This window comes from Aotus nancymaae, unplaced genomic scaffold (assembly GCF_030222135.1).
Source record: "Aotus nancymaae isolate 86718 unplaced genomic scaffold, 86718_ANA_hifiasm-v0.15.2.pri h1tg000022l_1, whole genome shotgun sequence".
NCBI classification, from domain to species: Eukaryota; Metazoa; Chordata; class Mammalia; order Primates; family Aotidae; genus Aotus; species Aotus nancymaae.
The window spans coordinates 13650504-13673140 of NW_026988435.1; the positions used below are offsets into that span (position 1 = coordinate 13650504).

General features: G+C 36.1%; 1 long non-coding RNA gene across 1 annotated transcript in view; it reads right to left on the reverse strand.

Moving 5' to 3' along the window:
* LOC135276352 (uncharacterized) overlaps nucleotides 1-22637 on the reverse strand; it is a 55826-nt gene that overhangs the window by 23079 nt on the left and 10110 nt on the right. The window contains exon 2 of the long non-coding RNA XR_010343894.1: nucleotides 11272-11384. This is a non-coding gene — a long non-coding RNA (uncharacterized LOC135276352). The remainder of the gene's footprint in view (nucleotides 1-11271; nucleotides 11385-22637) is intronic.

The following is a 22637-nucleotide window of genomic DNA, read 5'->3' on the forward strand; positions in this document are numbered from 1 at the left end:
AAAAATTAGTAATTTAGATAAAATATTGCTTAATTATGCAATTTTCTTCCTTGTATTAAAATACTAATGGTAAATATATATGTGTATATATATATATGTACACATACACACATATACATATATGTACATATATGTGTGTATACATACATATTCATATGCACTTATTAAATATATGTCATGTATTTTGTAAAAGGATTTATAAACTATAAACTGTCAAATGCTGCATATTTATTTCATTTACTTTACTATGTATGTAGTGGATGCCTTATATAAGCCTGATTTTGTGTTAGGATTTAGCTAAACAGAGAATAAAGACACTGGCTTTAGGAAATGCAAGTCTAGATAAGTTAGAACATATAAAGAAATAAATAGTAAAGACTAAAATGTTTAACATCTATGACAGGATTATATACAGGCTAAAGAAAAGCACCAAAAAAAGAGCTAAATTCATCATTTGAGAGGTCAGTGTTGGACACCTTCCAAGAACTTGGTAAACTATAGTTATGAAAAGAACCCTGTAATAAGACTGTCTTATCTCTACAGCAAACACAGAACAGATTTCAGAAAACAGAGCTTCCAGTTTACTAGAACTCATATATAATGAAAGGTCCACTCATCTTTGTTATTTCTTCATTGAACCTGAAAACTAATTTCATCTTAATTACCTGTAGCGTATATTTGTTCACATACATGTTTTCATCAATTGGTCAGAAAGTTCCTAGAATATAGGGACTGTCTTCTTTATCCTCAGTACCTAGCAGAATATATAAATGAATAAATAATATTTATGACTGTAGAAATCCAAAGATGCAACAGGAAAAGCGGGATTTTTAATCATGTAATTGTTAACATAGTATTGATCAACTGAGAGAAATCTCTGGTGCCAAAATTGTTCCCTGAACCTGAAAGAAAATTAAACCTGTGTGTGTGAGTGCACACACATATACATGTATGCATAAGTAGCCAGGTTAACTTTAACATGGTGAAGTGGAAAGAATACGTGTTTGGAAGTCAAGAAGACTAGAATTGGCATCCAAATGATACAAAATCTTGGGGTAGAGCACTCAGAACATGAATTTCCCTTCGGAATTTAGTAAAACTAAAACTGCAAATCAGAGGCCTTTGTTCTTATCTCACTTACAAGGCTTAACCATGACAGTGAAGACTATTGAAATATTGTACATTACCATCAAGATAATTTAGTTTCATTAATTTTTGTAAATAGTGGCCTTTACCACTATTTATTTTCCTTCAATTTCTGGCCTTTCAACTTCTTTACTTGCCAAAGCAAAAGTAGCAGTAAATTTGTCACAGTACTTTCATGATTCTAATTGAGATTTTCGTAAATATAAAACTATATTATAAAATGTGCATGATTTCTTATTAAGTAGTGTGGTTTTGCAGCAGAAAAAACAAGAGGAGTATACTTCCCAAAATAATATTAGTGATACACTCACATACATGTGAACTTGTGCATGGGAAGCCTGTTCTTACAGGATTAAACAATGAGCTCAAACTGAATCTTTACCTAATGTACAAGTACAAGGATAATCTTTTTGTAGGACATCTTTAAAAAAATCTCTACTTATTCTATATACTAAAATTATAGAAAATATCAATTAATATTACCCAGTTACCTTAAAATGTCTCCACTAACACTAAGTAGTCACCTGTTTTTCTGAATTCCTCCAACTTTATATATATATATATATACACATATACATACATACACACACACACACACACACATACATATATATATATATCACAATCGCATAGGTCTTTTGTAAATATCACTCATTTAGATCTTTTGTAAATGAGCCTTGGGTATGTGGCCTGTCTCTGTTAAAGGACCATAAATTCTTTGAGGGCAAGTGTCACAAAACATATGCCATTACCTAGGAGGCTGTTTGCATCCAAATATTTGTTGATAATGGTTTTGTCACTTTGAAAAAATATCTAATAAATTATCCCCTCAAAATTAGTTTCCTCTAAACTAAATTTGCCATAGTATCATCAAAGTACTGTGCTATATGTTCAGGAGACAAAGAAATAGAATACATATTTCCTTCTCTAAAAAAACACCATCATTTAGCTAGGAAGACAGAAAATTTCATCAAAAAGTATACTCAAAGCGACACATAATTATCAAATGAGGGCTTAGAAAGAAAATTAAACCTAGAAAGAAAAACCTATATTAAAAATATGCATGTAGAATTTAAGAACGTGAGATTTTCCTTATCATAACTTAGACATTTGTGCACAAGATATTCTAGTTTTACTGAATCCATGGCTGAGAAAAGTATTCTACTATAAAAATGGATGGGAAATTTTACACATTCAGCTTAGAACAGAATTTTCAAGGGTAAATTATCTTAGAGACAGTAATTCATCAATTCTCTGGTCTAATGAATTACTCTACCTGCAGATATAGTAATTAATCTTATTTCTATAAGTCTCATAGGTATAGAGTTCTTTATATTTTTATTAAAAATACATAAGGTAATCAAATCTAATATTAATAACTGAAATCTACTTATTTGATTGTGACTTTCTGCCCCTCTAAAAGTTCACATATCAGTAAAAAAGATACATGACTATGAAATTTAAATTATAAAGCTATAATCTCCTGAGTTACTAACAAGTTCAGTGACTTAACTATATCACAGATCCATATTTTAAATTATATTATTTTATCAAAGTAATAAACTGAAAGACTGTCAAGAATGTAACAATGCCTAGTTAAGATAGCTCGGAGAATATACGAGAGGATTTGTGGATCCAAACCAGCCTTAGGTAAACTGTGGAATCCAAAAGTCTGTTGCTCTCTGGCTTTTCATATCCCAACATCTTCCTCATTCCTAAGAAATTCTCCCTTCCTGCGTGATTTGTATTCTTTCCCTGTCAGAGGCAGATATAATTGAAGAAGGAGCAAAAAAATGAGTGAGTTAGACTAGTACTATGGATATCAAATTGAGTAGTTTGGATTTATCTTGTAGCGCAGTGGGTTTTTAACTATAGTGTCTTGATACACAATCATGTCGATAATTTGCTAATAATAGCAGTCAGTTAAAATTTGATTCCAGTTTCTAATAAACAAGGTCTAGTCTTACATCCTTTTCAGTTTCTTGCATTTCAATGTGCTTTTTTGAGTAAATAAGAAGAAAAAAAGCTGAGTAAATAGCTAATGACACTAAAGCTATGTACATTCATGCTGTTTGTCCTTTGTATGAATACCAGCTATCTTGCATGTTAAGGCAGAAAAAAATTGCAGAGAAACACGCCTTTAGGAAATGGGAGTCTAACAATTTATTTTAAACAATAATGACAACAAATGTTAATGGATTTGCATTTAAAAATAATCTGTCAGTATAATGAAGGGTTTATTAGAGGAGAGCAACATTGAAGTAAGGGAATTTAGGAAAAAAGAAGGTATTGTCAAAACCCAGTTGAAAGATGAAGGTTTGATCTAGACGGTGTGAATAGAAACTGAGAGATTCAAAACTGATTCATCTGTCAGTCATTTTTCTAAGTGTTGGATCAATCCTGCAAATAGCTTCAAAAAAAAGAAAATAATACAAGTTTCACAAATAGCTATTTGCACAGATTTTATTTACTGACTGAAGGTTGCTCAGAACCACTCTTTTGAAACTGTTCTTTGTAGCTCCAACCTTATCTGTCTCTTTACTTCCACTACAGAATGTCCTCTTCTGTCCAAGTCTTTGCTTTCTAAAATGGAGGACAAAAACTCAATTTTCTAATGGGCCAAGGTAGCTAATTAGTGGACTTGAAGTGCTATTGCCCAAATCGATTTCAGAAAACAAAATCCACTCAAGTCATCAAAAAAAAAAAATCTATTTTTGACAAATCATGGCAAAGAGATTTCACCTAACTGGAATTCACAACCCAAATAGTATGGCTAAACTAAAAAATATTTACATTTCCATGAGTAGCCCAGGCTGGAATATAGTGGCACAATCCTGGCACACTGCAACCTCTCCTTTTCAGGTTCAAGGAATTCTCCTGCCTCAGCCTCCTGAATAGCTGGGACTACAGGTGTGTGCCACCATGCCTGGCTAATTTTTGTATTTTTAGTAGAGATCGAGTTTCACCATATTGGCCGGGCTGGTCTTGAACTCCTGACCTTGTAATCTACCCACCCAGCCTCCCAAAGTGCTGGGATTACAGGCACGAGCCACCATGCCTGGCCTGAGAGCCTTTTTTTTAAGTTATCCATCTAATCAACCTTTCAAATAATGATTGTACATCTACTTTAACCATTAGAATATACCTACCAAGTTTCTATTTCTGATGAAAAACAACTTTTGTCTGTCTAGCATAAATTGTGTATATCACAGTTAATATTTATCCATGCTTTAATTTATCTTTAAATTATTGGTATGGGGCTGGGCACGGTGGCTCATGCCTGTAATCCCAGCACTTTGGGAGGCCGAGGTGGGCAGATCACCTGAGATGAGGAGTTTGAGACCACCCTGACCAACACAGAGAAACCCCTGTCTCTACTAAAAATACATGCCTGCAATCCCAGCTACTCAGGAGGCTGAGGCAAGAGAATCGCTTGAACCCAGGAGGCAGAGGTTGCGATGAGCCAAGATCCTGCCATTGCGCTCCAGCCTGGAAAATAAGAGTGAAACTCTATCTCAAAAAAGTGACATTAAATAATAGTTTGGCCTTATAGGTACAATTTTAGATAGATTAATTCTTGCTTTAATATCTTTGAAGATATGGCTGAAAGACTTGGTGAATTTTTGTTCAACTATAATCTCCTTGAGTTTGAAATCTGTATTTTAACTTATCATAATAATGTTTGTGTTCAATGGTGATTGCTTTGATTACCTAGCAAAATGGCAGGTATGTCCCATTTTAACCAGCGGCTTCTTAGCTGCAGTTTTTTTTGAAAAAACAATTGATTTTAGGCTTATTACTGCTTTTTAATAAGCATAATTCAGAGGGCAAACTGAAGACAAAACTTTATTTTTTTTTTTTGACCCACTTTGTCTTATTGTTTCTACTGCAAGTAGTTCTCCAATACTGTATGAAACATTTGAAGGTTTCATGATCCTTTTGCTGGTTTCAGGTAATTGAACTTTCTTATTCAGTTCATGTCACAAGTACAGTCTTGGTTCAGAAATTACACTACTCAACTCTCATTCTTCAAAAATACGACCTTGAACTTTCCCCGTCTTCATTCAGAGCCTGGCTGTAAACTAGCAATTGCAGTGGTAGAGGATGGAGGGAATAGGTCATTCTGTCTAACTCATCTCCTCCTCTACTCGCCTGTTCATGTAAATTAAAAGGAGTGGAGGCCAAAGGCAGACAGGGAGTTACTTGGTTAGGTATTATCACAAGGTGGTATTATAGGAACTTGGCCTAGCAGATGTTCAAAGCTTTTGCAGACCTTGGAAACTAACCTTCCCTGGCAAAAACATCTGTGACTGCTTGTTCAGTATCTTTCCTTGAGATGTCTACTTCTTCCTTAGTTCTAACTCCTCCAGTGTCCTCTTAAACACAGACTCTAGCAGTTAGTACTATAGCCTATCCTGGAAGTCCCACCAAGCACGATTGCCAATGGCTCTAGAATGCACTCCCACCCTTGTCATCTACATCTGGTGTACAGGAAATGCAAAGAGTTTTTGTTCTGTTACTACTGGGAATGCAGTTATTATACAAACAAACTCATCTTTCTTTTGAACATGCCACCTCAGAAGTCATGGCCTTTCCCTGAAGACTGTCGGGACATTTGTCAGCTAGTAGGCCAGAGTACCCTGAATTATGGAGCCACTTCTCAAGCTTTCCAAATACTCCCAATGAAGCTTTCTAAGTTTCTAAGTTTCACATAGAGGAGGATGGACTCCCACTCCTCACCCTTGGGAAGGGTAGTGAGATTTAGAGCCCCGTACCAGCTCCCTTCAAAGAAATTTCTCACAAATATATTCTTCTTACTTTACTTTCTTTCTCAGTCCTTTCATTATGGGAATTAGAGCCTTCTAGCCAATTATTTTTCTCAGAGGATTTGTTTTTTGGCCTGGCATCTCCCTTCTGGACTTTATATCTGTGGAAATATGGTGCCTCAGTCTACACTTCCAATTTTTACATGCTGTTACAATAACGTTGATCATTTTAATATTAAAGCATGCCAGGTAAATTTCTAAGTAACAAATGAAAATAAAGATCCTCTCACTACACACACAAAAACTGTTTGCCTCCAAATTCTACATGCATTATAAGTCCTTTTACAGAGAAATGAGTGCACATTTACAAGCATGCCTGCTGCAGTTTTATTCTGACTTAAAAAAGATGCGTCTTTTACTCTCTGCTTCCTGTTCCTTCAAACCAACTAGGAATCAATATGCAGATGCTAGATTTACAGACTCTCTTAGGATGACAGATCAATAAAGAACCCCACTGAAAAATGCTAGCCTGGAGGAGGAGAATATAAACTTTTTCCTTAATCTCGGTAAGGCTTTGCTCCCAGGACCAGGGACTTCTTGTTCAGTGTTAATAGTACTGAGTTTTCTTACTGTTTTTTCATGTGAAAGGCACTCTTCAAATATGTACTTAATTAAGCCTCTCTTTTAACAGAGGTGGCCCGGTTCTCATCCCCCAGCCTCTCTTTCCTGTCTCCTGTGTGGAGAGTTCTCTTTGAAGTCATGCAGGAGAGATGTACAGGCATGAAGGAGATGAGAACAGAGCCAAGGGCGCTTGTAACGAAATTTTGATGGAAAAGAAGTTTAGATTAATTCAGCTATTCTAGCTACCCTCTATTTAGAATTCTTATAAGAGGAAATACTAAATTACAGAAAGATAATGAGTCAGATTTTATGTTAGCTCTGAAAGTCCTGCCCTCCAAATGCATTTGTGAACTTCCTGGGGATTCTTAAAGATTTAGAACCCTGCAAATTTCCAGTTTTATAGGACTTATTTATTTTGTATTATGCCTGGACTCTTCATGTTTATCTCTTATGATTGCCTTGAAGTTCACAGCTGGAACTTGACTTATTAAAAGGCACCTATTTGTCTGAATTTCTCTCCTTGAATTGATTCTTGGAAGGAAGTCCATGATCATTTGTAACTATGCATATTATCCATAACTACAATTTTGGAAATAGATGTTGATCATTTGAGAAAGTGTTTTCTAACTGCTCACAATACAGAGGCAATTTCAATAGTAGAATTGAATCTGATGTTACTATACAGTGGCTGCCAAATAATTCATTTTAATTTCTTATCTCTGGTTATTCAGTCATTTCCCAGAAAATTATTTTCTTAGATTGCTTATTTCAAGGGTTTACAAAAAAGATGCAGCAAATGTATACAACATAAGTAACTTAATGGCCATAAGTTTCATAATTATAGTAACTTTTTCTTTGTTGTATTCTTGTTCAGACATGCTGAATCTTTGGGACATTAAATTTCATAGATTGGCTCATGTTGTGTTATTGTGAATATCATTTTGATATTTTCATGCACTGCAGACAGGATATAGAGGTAAAGTAAGTGCCATATTGCATACTTGATTTCCAATTTATCTGAACTTATTAAAAGAACTGTTGAGAGTCATTTTGTAATCCTTATATTGTTTTCCAGGTCACAGATACTCTACTCAGCAGTGAAATTGTCCTTACTAGTTTCTACAAGATACTGATTACATTTCTTGTGATATTTTAATAAGTTTATCCTCAGAAGAGCTAAAGTTCAGGTGTTTGGAAATTTTTACAGAGAAACACTTTATGTGTTTCCAGTATTTTTTCAGTGATTTTTTTCAGTTACTTCTGATTTTCCTCCTTTTGCTAAGTTACTGTCTATATTATTTAATTATATTTATGTCTGTTAGATTGCACATCAAAACATCAGACCTCTTCAACTTTTTATTATTCAATTATTCCAGCGATTTTTACCTAGATTAAAAGTAAAGTCACAACAATTCATGAGATTTTACTAGCCAAAGCAAATTACTTCCTAATGGTACCTGCCAAACACAACATTATACTTAATGGGACCTACATTTTCCCACTAAAAATAATATAAGTAATATAAACTATTATAGTGAAGAAGACCCCTTGTTTGAATCCATTTTAGATGATAACCCTTCTCCAGCAGTTAGGGTAATTGCATACCTGATTCATATAGCATCTAATACAAAGCCAAGCGAAGATAGAGGTCTGAATATTTCAGTTTGTGTTCTCTGTAGAAATATCAATTCCCTTGATTCTTATTTTATATGACTAGCATGTTATTTATTATTAAATGATCATTAGGTAAATGGCATATATGAGGCATCCAAAAATGAATGTAAAGATTTCTAAGGACTTGACTACCTTGCTAGAGGTGTGTCTCTACCTAAAACAGTCTTCACTCAGCTTTCCAATGTCTGCCATTTCTTTGTTACTCAGGACGTGGCTCCATGTGACTTTCTCAGAAAAGAATTTGGGGGCACCCCTTCTAAGATTATTTCTCTCCATTGAGTCACTGTCTAATTTATCATCCTGCTTTTATTTTCTTCATATTATTTATCAATACCTAAGTATTCCTTATTTATTGACTTGTTTGTTTACTTGTATGTGTTTTTCTCTATGTCAACTGAAATACAAGTTCTACCAAGGAAGAAAACTTGTCTCTTCAATTCATTGCTGAATCTCTAGTTAACAGAATAATGCCTAACTCATGATGAACTCAATCAGTAAATATCTGTTCATTCATTCCTGTATCACACATCTGTTGAATGAATGCATACACTATTAACTGAACTTCATACCTGTCTGCTTAAAGTCAGGCAGATGATAACTCATATAACTACCTAAAGCAAAACAGAATTGATAATGTCAAGATTGAGAAGACCATCAATCATCTGGAGCTTCTAGGACAAATGAAGTAAAGGCCATGAAAAGTACCAGGTCTTTTTTTGGTTTTTACCTTTTAGTCTCACTGTTGGAGAACAGTACTCAGTTGGAGAGCAGCATTGTGTAATGTTGGAACTCTCAATATCTTACAAGATGGAACCTACTTATACACAGGACCTGATTGTTAAATAACCTAAATATTTTCACTTCAACATAGGCTGAAATTCTATTCAGTAGTCACTACAAACTAAATATTGTTTTTAGGTGGCCGCTGCTTAAATGAACATTATACCTTTAATATGATGCACTCATCAATAGATAAAAGTAAATCTGTTGATTTTTATTTTGAAAAGAAAAGTGCCAGTATCTAAAATAATGAGTTTGATTTCATTCTGGACTACAGCGAGTTTAAACTTTTACTGAGTCCAACTGATTAGTTAAGATGAAGACTGAGCTGCTATAATAAAATGGTCCAAAGTATAGAGGTTAAAAAAATATGACTCAAATTCTAGCTTGTGTCACAGCTGTAAGTAGCAGCCCAGGTAAGCAGACAGCTCTGTCCCATGAGGTCATTCAGAGATTCATGTTCCTTCCATTGTGATTCTGCCATCAACAAGGCTGTTGTTCTCATCTGTATGGCCATAGCTAAATCCCAGAAATGGCCATGTTGCAGTTCACAGGAAAAGGAAAGTATAAAAAAACTTGCTTACCGAATATTTTTAAGACCTATAGCTGGAAGTGTCATTTTCACTTCTAGCCACGTTTCATTAGTGAAAATGTAGCCAAAGGACCACATCTAGCTGGAAGAGAGTCTGAGAAATGTTGTCTCTAGCTGGGCAACTCCATGTCCAACAACAAATTTACTATGAAAAAGTAGGAGAAGTTATTTGTTGGACATCTTTCTGTTTCTACCCTCAGGCAAGAAGAGCATGAAGATGTTGGTTGCAATGAACTGAATGTTTGTATACCCCCAGAATTCACCCTAATCCCAGGTGATGGTATCTGGAGGTGAAGCCTTGGGGAGGTAATTAAGTCATGAAGATGGAGTCCTCATAAAAGAGATTAGTTCCCTCATGAAAGAGAACCTAGGGAGCTCTCTTCACTCTTTCCACCATGTGAGAATACAACAAGAAGTCATCAGTCTGCGATCGAGAAGAGAGCACTTACCAGAACCTGACCATGCTGGACCATGATACTGAACTTTCACCTCCAGAACTGTGAGAAATAAATTTCTGCTGTTTATAAACCACCCAGTCTATAATACTTTACTATAGCAGCCTGAACTCAAGACAGTGGTCCATAAAAATAGTATTAAGTGAGCGCTAAGTGTATGATCAAAGTATAAAATAAAATCAAGAATAAGATTTTAGAAACAATACACTGTGGATACTAATTTTATGTTTAGTCTTTATTAATATTGAAATGGTAACTTATGCAGTAGAAAAACTTTCTTATAAATAGATCAGAGAATTGAATTGAGAATCCCTGCCACAATGTCATGTACAAAAGCACTTTTGTTTGTTCTATATAAAAGAAGTGTAGGCAAGCCATACTAGAGCAAAAAAACTCCCACATGTGAAATGTGATCCTTAATAAATATCATGTCATGAACTGTCATATTTTAAGTCTACTTCTAAATATAACTTCCTGTTACTCTATGAGTTCAGTGACTCTTGATCTTGTCAAAAATGGAGCTGCCTAACATTTTCTGATTTTTTGTGACCCTTTTTCTCTCTTTTCATATGAGTGGAATATACATAAAATTTTAGGAAAATAAAAATTTTAGTGAGTTTAATTTCTAGTTGGCATATATTTTTAATTTGATCCCATTATTTGAAACAATTAGAAAGTAGTACATTGCGATTAATATATTTTTTCTACAAATATTTGCTAGCTTACCATTTGTAAGCCCTATGATGGGTACAGAGAATTAAAAAAATAAATGACAGGAACCCTGCTTTTAGGAAAATCAAAATCATGGTCTTTTAAAATGGGGAAAAGTTTAGTGAGGTCAAAAAGATGGTCTTTTTTAATTGGGAAAGAAACGTTTACATGTACCTATATGCCAACTGAAGGAAAGAGAAATTTACTAAAAAATTTTCGGCTAACTTTATTTTGTAAATTAAGTAGATAATCTCTATCTAGTAATCTCAAATGTATCTTAAAGATTCTAAAATTAGATTTTTTTTGTTATTGATCATTTTTATTTTTTCTTAGATAAGAATATATTTTAAAACATATCTATTATTTCAGTTTCTATGTGATCAGAAATAAGTTTAAAACTGTACCTGGTAATCATGGAAGCTATTATCAGTACACTAACTAGACGCTCCTATATGGCAGATGGATGAGGCATAAAGCAGAGAGTAAAAGTACACTAAAAGTTTACGATTTCATTGTGAAAACTTACAATTCTCCATACTGGAAAATATAGTCAGTCATAGCAGGGAAGTTCATTTTGAAGTTTAAAAAGGCAATCCTCTCATCTTCTTAACTTGAAAATAATTATAGTGGCAATTTAAACTCTTAACAAAAAGAAAAAAATAAAAAAGAATCAATTTTGAAGAGTACCGTAAACACTATCATCTCTAACCTTTGAACTTTAGATAGTTCATTTTAAACATTTATAGTATGTTTTGGTGACCACTGTATTTTTAAATATCTGGAGAGATATTCCTATAGACCTTCATTTAAGAGTTTTCTGGCTTAAAATCTTCCTTATTTCTCTGGACATATTTGTATCTATCTTCTCACGCAGTGTCTTAATTCTAGATAGTCCTTATAGGACAGTTTTAGATTAAGTCCCAAAACACCAAACACAAATGCACTATGACGTCATAGGTTAATTCAGGAACACATAACTAACATTCTTACCAGTGTCAAAATTATCTTTAAAGAAGGATAAGAGCATGAGCTTGCACCATTTTCTTCCAAAATATTTGTTGAGAGTAAAAATAATGTTTAGCCATATATTGCTGGAATTGCAGAAGAACCTGGAGTGAACTGGAGAATAAAGATAATTTATTGGTTCTCCAGGAACTCTGCCCTTAACTCCAAATACATAGGGTTTCCCAACCAGATTGAGCACTTAGCTTCCCCTGAATGCCTCCATCATCTTTTTTGCATTGTCAACACAGCAACATATTAAAGATGCTATAGTTAGAGGAATCAATTTGGGTATCCTGGGTAAATTTTGGAAAAAGAGCCTAATGCGACTTTTGTTATTAACAGAGTAGGGATGAAGGCTTCAAGATTCCATTTGAGCTTTTTCTGTGAGAAGTGACTACCTCAATACAAAACCACTTATAAGAAGATACTTATATTAAGGTGGAAATATTCCAGCCAACTCAGCCATATAAATATGTGGGAATCCTTGTCCCTAGACTATCTGTGTAAACAACTGGTAGTTTATAGGCTACGCAATCTATTTCCACTTGGGAAAAATTCCCCTGGCTATTTTTAGATGCTATCTTACATAAGGTAATAAAATGTACCCTATTAAATAAGTTAACACACCTACCAAAATGCTTTTTTATTTCTGTAGAGGAAATTAAATCTCTTGCAGTTTGTGACTAAGAATCTCATGCTTCATAAAGTATCATTATCTTTTCCCACTTCTAAGTATTTTTGTCTTATCCCCACTCCTCCCCTTCCCCCGTGAGTTAAGACTAGAAACTTAAAACACTATTTTTATTCTGCCCTTCATCTTAGAAGACAGTTTCTTTGCACTAAGCTGATACTTAAAAGTTTTCAAATATTTTCTGGTTGGCGTGCTGGGTGATTAGTCCATTGAAATGTGTTTCCACAGCCCTCGTTTGTAGTTCTCTATTGCTACGCATCTTTTTTAATGTTTGTCTGAATTGAACTATATTTGCCATCTGCTGTTTCAGGCTCTCAAATGATCTGAAACCTTTGAATTTTGTTAAGTCATTCCTCATTATTGCTTTTTTAGTAGTATCTATAAAGTCTATCTGTTCTCCTCCTCACCATTTCCTTATGTCTATCATTTACATACTCCAGAGTCACTGAGGTACTAAGACACCAAACAACTAGTTTCAAATGTAAAATCCTCAGCTGGAGTATCGCTGATCTTCTATTTCAAAGTAAACTTTCTTCATCACTTTGCTTCTATTCCATGCTTTTAAAAAAGTTTATTCACTTAGCACTGACATGAAAACCATCGATGACATTTTGGTAGTTTTAGTGTATTGGATCCTTTGAATTTGTTTTAGCTATTTATTGTCTTAGAAGTCCTTTTCTCCCCCATAGTATAAAAGTTGTACTTTCCATGCCTTTTCTTTTAAGGCTTTAGGTTTCCCTACCTTATTTTTTTTCAACTACTTCAATAATTTTTAGAAATGAGGGCTTCAAAAAATAATAACAATGGGCATGATACTGTTCTGAAAAGAAGTAAACAAAAGAAAAGCAAATCATCTGGATCTAAACCTTTGGAGGCAAGCCAGCAACACTCTTTTTTCTCTCTCTTACGTTTCTCTTGATGCACGCAAACGTGCAGAACTTTTCCAAAGCACCTTGGTGTCCACAGGCAATTACAGGTGTAAAGCTTCACAGAAGGTACTAGCTGGAAAGGAAAAGTAACACATCCAGTAATAAGATGTGCTCCCAGTTATAGAGACATTTGTTCTAACCATTTACTCTTTCATTCATTTATTTGCAAGTCTTTCAGTTATCAATTACTATATAAAACAGTATCCCCAGATTAGTGCCTGACATGCTTTGGCTCTGTGTTCCCACCCAAATCTCATCTCCAACTGTAATCCCCACGCGTCAAGGGATAGACTTGGTGGGGAGTGAGTCGATCGTGGGTGCAGTTTCCCCCATGCTAGTCTCATGACAGTGAGTTCTCACAAGAGCTGATAGTTTTAAAGTATGGTGCTTCCTCCCTCATTCTCACTCTCAATCTCTCCTGCAATCTTGTGAAGAATGTATTTGCTTCTCCTTTGCCTTCTGCCATAATTGTAAGTTTCCTGAGGCCTCTCCAGCCATGCAGATCTGTGAGTCAATTAAATCTATTTTCTTTATAAATTACCCAGTCTCATAGTTCTTTACTGCAGTGTAAAAATGGATTAATACAGGAAATTGATACTGAGAGAAGTGAGGCATTTTTATAAAGATATCTAAAAATGTGGACACAACTTTGAAACTGGGTAATAAATAGGCAAAGGTTGGAACAGTTTGGAAGGCTCAGAAGAAGACAAGAAGATATGGAAAAATTTGGCACTTCCTAGAGACCTGCTGAATGGTTTAGACCAAAATACTTATAGTGATATGGACAATGAAGTCCAGGCTAAGGTGGTCTCAGATGGAGATGAGGAACTTATTGGGAACTGGAACAAAGGTCATTCTTGCTGTGCTTTGGCAAAGAGATTGTTGGAATTTTGCCCTTGCCCTAGAGATCTGCGGAACTTTGAATTTGAGAGAGATGATTTAGGGTATCTGGCAGAAGAAATTTCTAAGCAGCAAAGCATTCAAGATGTGACCTGGTTTTTTCTGAAAGGATACAGTCATATGCTTTCATAAGGAGATGGTCTGAAATTGAAATTTGTGTTTAAAAAGAGAAGCAGAGTAAAAGTTTGGAAAATTTGCAGCCTGACCATTTGATAAAATAGAAAAACCCATTTTCTGGAAAGAAATTAAAACCAATACTGCTGAAATTTGCATAAGCAACTAGGAGCCTAATGTTAATAGCCAAGATAATGAGGAAAACATCTCCAGGGCACGTTAGAGATCTTCTTGGCAGCCTCTTTCTTCATAGGCCTGGAGACCTCAGAGGAATAAATGGTTTCATGGGCCAGGTCAAGGTCCCAGCTGCTGCTCTTGCAGCTCTGGGACTTGTCGCCCTGTTTCCTAGCTGCTCCAGCTTCAGCCCTGGATAAAAGGGCTAAAAGCTTGGGCCTGTTGCTTCAGAGGGTGCAAGTCCCAAGCCTTGGTGGCTTCCATGTGGTGTTAGGCCTGTGGGTGCACAGAGGTCAGAAGTTGAGGCTTGGCAGCCTCTGCTTATATTCCAGAGGATGTATGGAAATGCCTGGATGTCCAGACAGAAGTCTGTGGCAGGGGCAAGCCCCTCATGGAGAACCTCTCCTAGGGCAGTGCAGAGGGGAAAGGGTTGGAACTCCCACACAAAGTCCTCATTGGGGCACTGCCTAGTAGAGCTGTGAGAAGAGGGCCACCGTCTTCCAACGCCAGAATGATAGATCCACCAAGAGCTTGCACCGTGCACCTGGAAAAGCTGTAGGAACTCAATGCCGGCCCATGAAAGCAGCCACAGGGGTTATACCCTGCAGGGCCACAGGGAAGAGCTGCCCATGGCCTTGGGAGTCCACCTCTTGCATCAGCATGCCCTGGATGTGAGACATGGAGTCAAAGGAGATTATTTTGGAGCTATAAAGTTTAATTGTTGCCCTATTGGGTTCTAGACTTGCATGGGGACTGCAGCCCTTTTATTTTGGTCAATTTCTCCCATTTAGAATGGAAGCATTTACCCAATGCCTGTACCCCCATTGTATCTTGGAAGTAACTAACTTAATTTTGATTTTACAGGCTTGTAAGCAGAAGGGACTTGCCTTGTCTCAGATGACACTTTAGACTTGGACTTTTGGGTTAACACTGGAATGAGTTAAGTCTTTGGGGGACTCTTGAAAAGCATAATTGTGTTTTGAAGTGTGAGAAAGACATGAGATTTGGGAGGGGCCAGAAGTAGAATGATGTGGTTGGGCTCTGTGTCCCCACTCAAATCTCTTCTCAAATCGTCATCCCCATATGTCAAGGGAGAGATGTGGTGGGAGGTGATTAAATCATGGGAGCAGTTTCCCCCATGCTGTTCTCATGATGGTGAGTGAGTTCTCACAAGAGCTGATGGTTTTAAAGTGTGGTACTTCCCCCCTCACTCTCACTCTCTCTCTCTTATGCTGCCTGTGAAGAAGATGTTTGCTTCTTTTTTGCCTGCTGTCATAGTTTTAAATTTTCCAAGGCCTCTCCAGCCATGTAAAAGCCTGAGTCAATTAAATCTCTTTTCTTTATAAATTACCCAGTCTCAGATAATTGTTTATATCAGTGTGAAAATGGACTACTACAGTGGCTTAAAACAGTAGCAATTTATTATTTCTTATCATTCCATGGGTTGACTGGGGTCAACTGGGCTGTTTTTCTGCTCCAGCTAGCATGGGCTGGGGTCACTTCAGCTAGCATGAAGCTGCCTTCCACCAGGGGCTTTGCAGGAACTGGAATCCCCAAGATTTCTGTGGCACAAGCCCACTAACGGGCAAAATGGAAGCATTTAACTGATGATATGTGACCTTCCTCTAGGAACACCGGACTGGTAAGGGGAAAACGCCTCAAGTGAGCACGTGCACGACTTCAGTAAACACTGTGTGGCCCTTCCCAAGCGCTCCTAGGACACGGCACATGGAGACAGCCCACCCCAAAAAAAGAATCAAGGGAGAAGTAACACAGACCCCAGTAAAACCCTAATTCAAAGGCCAAACACTCACTTGATTGCTTAGTCAGTCACTCAGCCTTCTTCCAAAAGTGTGCTTGACTTTCCTTTTGTTCCTGCTCTAAAGCTTTTTAATAAACTTTCCCTCCTGTTCTAAAATTTGCATCGGTCTCTCACTATGCTTTATGTCCCTGAGTCTAATTCTTTCTGCTGAAGACGCAAGAATTAAAGTTGCTCCAGACCCATATGGATTCACTGCTATTTACAAGGGCTTCAAGAAAGCAAAAATGAAAGCTTTCAGGCTTAATAAGAACTAGATCCAAAAGTGGTACTGCACCATTTCTTCTGCATTCTGTTGATTTACAAAGGTCATAAAGCCAGCCTAGGTTCAAAAAGAGGGAAACAGACCCTACCTCTTCATGAGAGAAGTGGCATGCATACCTGGACTTAGGATAAATTATTTCCTGGCCAAAATTCACATTCCTCCCATATGCACAATGTATTAATCTCCACATAAGATTCCCAAAGTCTTATCTAATAACATTATCATTTGACTCTGGCTCAAAATGCAAGAACTTATGATTTAAGCTAGGCACAGATATGGATGAGGCTCATCAGATGGAACTCATTTTAGTCTAAAGAACTTTGTACTTAAAAATATAAGTTATCTGACCTTTAAATAAACGTTGCTTATTTAAAGGTCAGATAACTTATATTTTTATCAGTTATAGAAAGACAGTAATGTAACTACTGCAAGAGACACTTCTGTGCAAAGAAAAGGGGAAATGGGATTCAGAGTCGTGAGTTCATAGCAATTCCAAAATTGCAGGTAGGCAAACTAAAGGAGGAAGGAAAAAGAAAAGAGAAAAGGACAAAGAGAATAAAACAAAATACAGCTGGGAATGTGTTTTGGGGCCCCCAACTTCATCAGAAACAAAAACTGTTCCTTGATTCGACACTAATTCTGCTCTATGGGAGTAATTCCTTAATCCATTGTTCTCAGCTCTGGAGTCTTAGCACCTCCCTCTGAGATATCTGTCCTTGTCCCTAAAAAAGTGACCCATCTTTTCATCTGAGAAACTGTCTCAGCCTGCTTCCTGCTTATGTGAAATTGGGGCTCAAAACCTTTTTAATTTGAACTGCCTCTGTCCTATTGGGTTCAACTACATGGTATGTTTTGTAGTAAAGTTCCCTTTAAAACTTTTGAATTTTCTATAAAAATCATTGATGCTCACTCCTTACTCCAAAGACTCGTGGTTTAGTTTCTGTTTAGCACCCAGTTTCAGGTACTGATTTCTTATCACTCAGTATTCAATAAGGGAAGCGGAACCATTACAGAGATGGGATAAGGGAGTTATCATGGGAATTAAACTTCACACAATTGTGAGAAAAACTCAGGTAGTGGAGACCCAAAAGAGAAAGCTGGATAGTCAGAAGAATTGTAACCACCCAAGGGGTTCATCTTGCCTGCTGCCTAGACCGAGCTGATTCATCAGGACAGGGGAATTGCAATAGAGAAAGAGTAATTCAAGCAGAGCGGGCTGTGCGGGAGACTAGAGTTTTATTATTACTTATCTTGGGCAGGAATCAGAACTGGCAGTGGCATGTTAATACAGAGATACTAATCTCAGACATATGATGACATTGACTCTGGCCCCAAAATGATATTCATCATCATCCTCACTAGCAACAGGAAATAAGATTTCAAGTGTTTTTTAATGTGCAACAGACCATTTAAAAGCAAGGAGAGACTTATGATGTAGTGAAATGCATGTCTAGCCAAGAACAAAATCCACTGTGCTGAGCTGTATTTTTCTTTATAGAAAGAGAACACTATTATTCTCTGAAACATCTGCCCAGGTGTTTGATTATTAGAGGCTTTAAACAGCAACCTGCTGACACTATTAAAAGCATAGTCAGAACAGATTGAAGGCGCTTCTATTTGAAATGAGAGGCAGTGTTTCTAAGACTGTTCAACATCAAGAAAGATGAAGGATTAAAATATTTTGACTGCTTTGAGAAGTATCTCTACCTTTTGCTCACACTTATTTGTAATGTGTTGAGAAGTAGTATTATTCAAATACACGGGAGTTTTTGCTATGAACCTCATAGGAATATCCTGAGAAAATCTCAGGCAGAATACATACTTAGGCAATTTTTAAAACTAGTATGTTTACATTTTAGAAATGACTCATCATATTCTATTGTGTAAATACATATTTAGACTAGTAAAACTCTTTATAAAGCTATGAATTAAAGCCAAATGTAAGTATTGGAGTTAATCTTTTCTGCCTGCTTTAAGCGCCATTTTGAATGAGTGGGGTGAAATTGGACATTGTGTGTGTATAATGATGAAAAATGGTGGGCTACAATGAGGAATAATTCTTTTGATTTCCAAAGCATAATGGCCTATGAATTATGTTTAAAATTAATGAAAGAGAAGATAGAGAATAATTTGAATCTCATCAGTAGCTATTTTTCTCTCTTTCTGAGACAGCAATGAGCCATTTTCTAAGGGATTTGAACTTTTGTGAGCAAGTTTCTCTAAGCTTCTAAAAGGTCTTAATTTGAAGCTAAACCTTTTTAATGATGATTTGTTTCACTTGAAAGAACAAACAAATAAGCAGTTGGACTTCCTGAGAGGTTTTCCTTGTATGAAGACAATTTCTTTGCAAGTCAAAATAAGTTTTTAACATTTGGGAGGACGTGTACATTCCAGCATATCTTCTTGCCATGAAAGATTCTTTTTCCTTCAACTTTACAAACAGCCATGAAAGGAGAGGTTATTTCCCCATGGAAACCAAATTATGTTTAAAATTTTAAAAAGGCGGATTTGGAAAAATTTCTTTATTTCTAATTGCATTCTTTGACATTACATAAAGAAAACCAATTTCTTGCAATGCAATTAAATTAAATTTCAAACTATTGCTTTACACTGTAGATTGACTTGTTTAGTCTTCTATTGGAACAGCTTTCATTTTTTGTTCAGCAAAAGACACTTTTCAAGAAGACAAATCTCCCAGTGGTGGTGGGAAATTATTATTAGTTTGCATCTCATACAACTATATGAGATGCAAAATTTTTATAATATGCTTGAAAAGAAAAGTTCCATCTCTCAGAGGTTCTGATACAAATGTCCAAACTCCATGCTCCAGCATCAGGATGTCCTCAATTCTTGTTTCTCCCCCATCCTTGGTCCTACAGTTCACTTCAAGAGTAAGCCAGCTGCCAAACAATTTAGTTTTTTTCCCTAAAACTCAACTCCACTAAGTATTCACTATAAATCAAGAGTGGCTTCTCCTAGTCTTGAATTTCCCAAAGTATAGTGCATGAATCCCTGATTGTATAGAAGTCAATTTTCAGTGACACACACAATTCTCTAATTTCTTATTAGTAATTTTCTATTTATTTTATAGTTATCTCTCATTTATCATTTTCTTCCTTTTTTTGGTGGGGGGGAAGGAATCTCACTCTGTGGCACAGGATGGAGTGCAGTAGGTAGATCTCGGCTCACTGCAACCTCTATCTCCCTGGTTAAGCAATTCTCCTGCCTCAGCCTCCTGAGTAGCTGGGATTACAGGTGTGTGCCACCACATCTGGCTAATTTTTAAAATATTTTTAGTAGAGACAGGGTTTTGCCATGTTGGCCAGGCTGGTCTCAAACTCCTGACCTCAGGCTATCCGCCCGTCTCAGCCTCCCAAAGTGCTGGGATTACAGGCATGAGCCACCGCACCCAGCCAATTTTTCTATTTATAATAGTAATACATAGGTTAAGTAAATCCAAAGAGTCAAAATATTGATTAAAATATGGCAATATTTATGAAGAAACATATAGAGAATACTGCTCAAACAAAACATATATGCTATTTGGCTTCTCATTCTTGACATTTGACATTGTAATGTGTCTTTTTAGATTTTTTTTAACCTTCTTCCTAAGATTCTGATCATTGTACTTTATATTTTCTCTATTCTTATTCCCTTGGTGATTTTATTTGTTTGTATGTTTATGTTTTATAGCTTTAGTTACTATCTTTATGTAGATTGCAAATTTGAATTACTGTCAACTTTCACCGGCACTTCTAAAAACTGCTATATGACTTGGTCTGACTATTACGTTGTAACTACTCTGCAACCTGGCCTTCAGCCCACAATATTGCCAGTGTTATCTTGTAAAACAATTGTTTTGGATTACTCAATTGCTAAAAAGAAAATAAACAAGCAAACAAAAAACTTGAGGGGCTCCTCCTGCTTACAAAGTATGTTGCCCATTCCTTCATAGTGTTTATGATACCTTTGTGGCCTCATCTCTCAACTCTCAACACCTTTTGCCCTGTCTTCGTCATTTCATTTCTGCCAAAGATCTCATGTCCCTATCTTTCTGTAGCATATATTACTATGAGCTGTTTTGTATATTGCACAATCTCTTCTGTGGATATTGTTTTATCATAATTATTCCTGATTGTATTCATTAAATATAATAGCACTTTAAAGAATATGTTTTGATGTTTCTTATTCTGCTACAAAAGGACTAGGTGTCCATATTTATATTGGATTTAGGGTTTTCTCTTTTCCCTGAAAATATGGAAGATTATTTTTTAAATAATGAAGGTGGAAAATGAAACTAATTTTAATAATGGTTTACTTAGCTAAATTTTAAAAATTGGTTGAAAATAGGCTTATTACAGAACCCACTCTCAGATATTAATGTGTATATTACCTAATTATTAAATAACATTTAATAATGTTAGTGAATCACCAGAGAATGTAAACAAATTTTAGAATTAACTAAAACATAGTTAGAAGCTAAGCCTGTGATAAAATAACAGAATCAAAACAAACTCCCTGCCATTCTTAACATGCTTCTGAAGACTTCTGCTCATTTATCCATGTTGTTTTGAAAACAAGACACAAAGACTGAGAACAATATTTGACATTTGTTCTGATTGTTGAAACACATAGTGGAACTATTATTTTCTGTGACCTGGACACAGTTGCTATTATAATAATAAATTCTAATAATCACTTATATTTCCATAACATTATGTTTTCATGGTACTTTTTTATGCATGTCATTAGAGTCCCTCAAAAATCTTGGTGGTAGGTGTAGAAATCTGTATTTTTAGTCTTTTATGTATGTATAACACTTAAATACTATTTAAAAACAATAACTGTTTCCTTAGATCTTGTACAAAATAATAATGTCTTAATCATCAGTAGGAATTCTTCTACTAGGTGTTGAGAATTTTTTCTTGGGTTCTACGTACTAAGAGAAACTGACAGACATCTGGAGGAGGGTATATTGGAGAGTGGAGCTTCTCATAAAATCACAGAGAAATGAACTTTGAGAGATTTTTGGATAATAAAAGAAACTGCATAAGATTTTTAGACTATTTAAATGAGACTGGAAAGTGGTGTGCTGAGAAATGTTCGACAATTCGCTCTTAAAAAAAAAGTACTAATTTTTAGCATTTATTAATTTCCATGGTATAAATTCTCCAACCATAGCCAATTTCCAACCATTAAGATGACATCAATGATTGCAGAGTTGGAAAGAGATAATCAGTACTATAGTGTCTTAGTCCTTCCAGGCTGCTGTAACATAACAAAGTACCATTCACTGGGTGGCTTATAAAGAAAAGATATTCATTTTTCAGGCCCAGCACTCTGGGAGACCTAGGTGGGTGGATCACTTGAGCTCAGGAGTTTGAGACCAGCTTGGGAAACATGGCAAAAACCCGTCTCTACCAAAATTACAAAAAATTACCTGGGCATGGTGGTGTATGCCTATAGTCCCAGGTACTCAGGAGGCTGAGACAGGAGGATCACTTGAGCCTGAGAGGCAGAGGTTCCAGTGAGCCAAGATTGTGTCACTGCACTTTAGCCTGGATGACAGAGCAAGACTCCATCTCAAGCAAGCAAGAGAGAAAGAGAGAGGGAGAGAGAGAGAGGGAGAGAAAGGGAGAAGGAAGGAAGGAAGGAAGGAAGGAAGGAAGGAAGGAAGGAAGGAAAGGGAAAGAAAGGAAAGGAAGGGAGAGGAAGAAGAAAGGAAAAAGAAAGAGAGAAAGAAAGATGAAAGAGAAAGAAAAGAGAGAAGGAGAGAGAGGGAGGGAGGAAGGGAGAGAGGAAGGAAGGAAGGAAGGAAGGAAGGAAGGAAGGAAGGAAGGAAAAGAAAGAGAAAGGAAGCCCAAGATAGCACTGGCAGCTACAGTGTCTGGTGAGAGCCAAATTTCAGGTTCATAGACAGCCATCTTCTTCTTGTTTCCTCACATGGTAAAGGGGCAAATGAACTATCTGGGGTCTATTATTTTATTTTACTTTT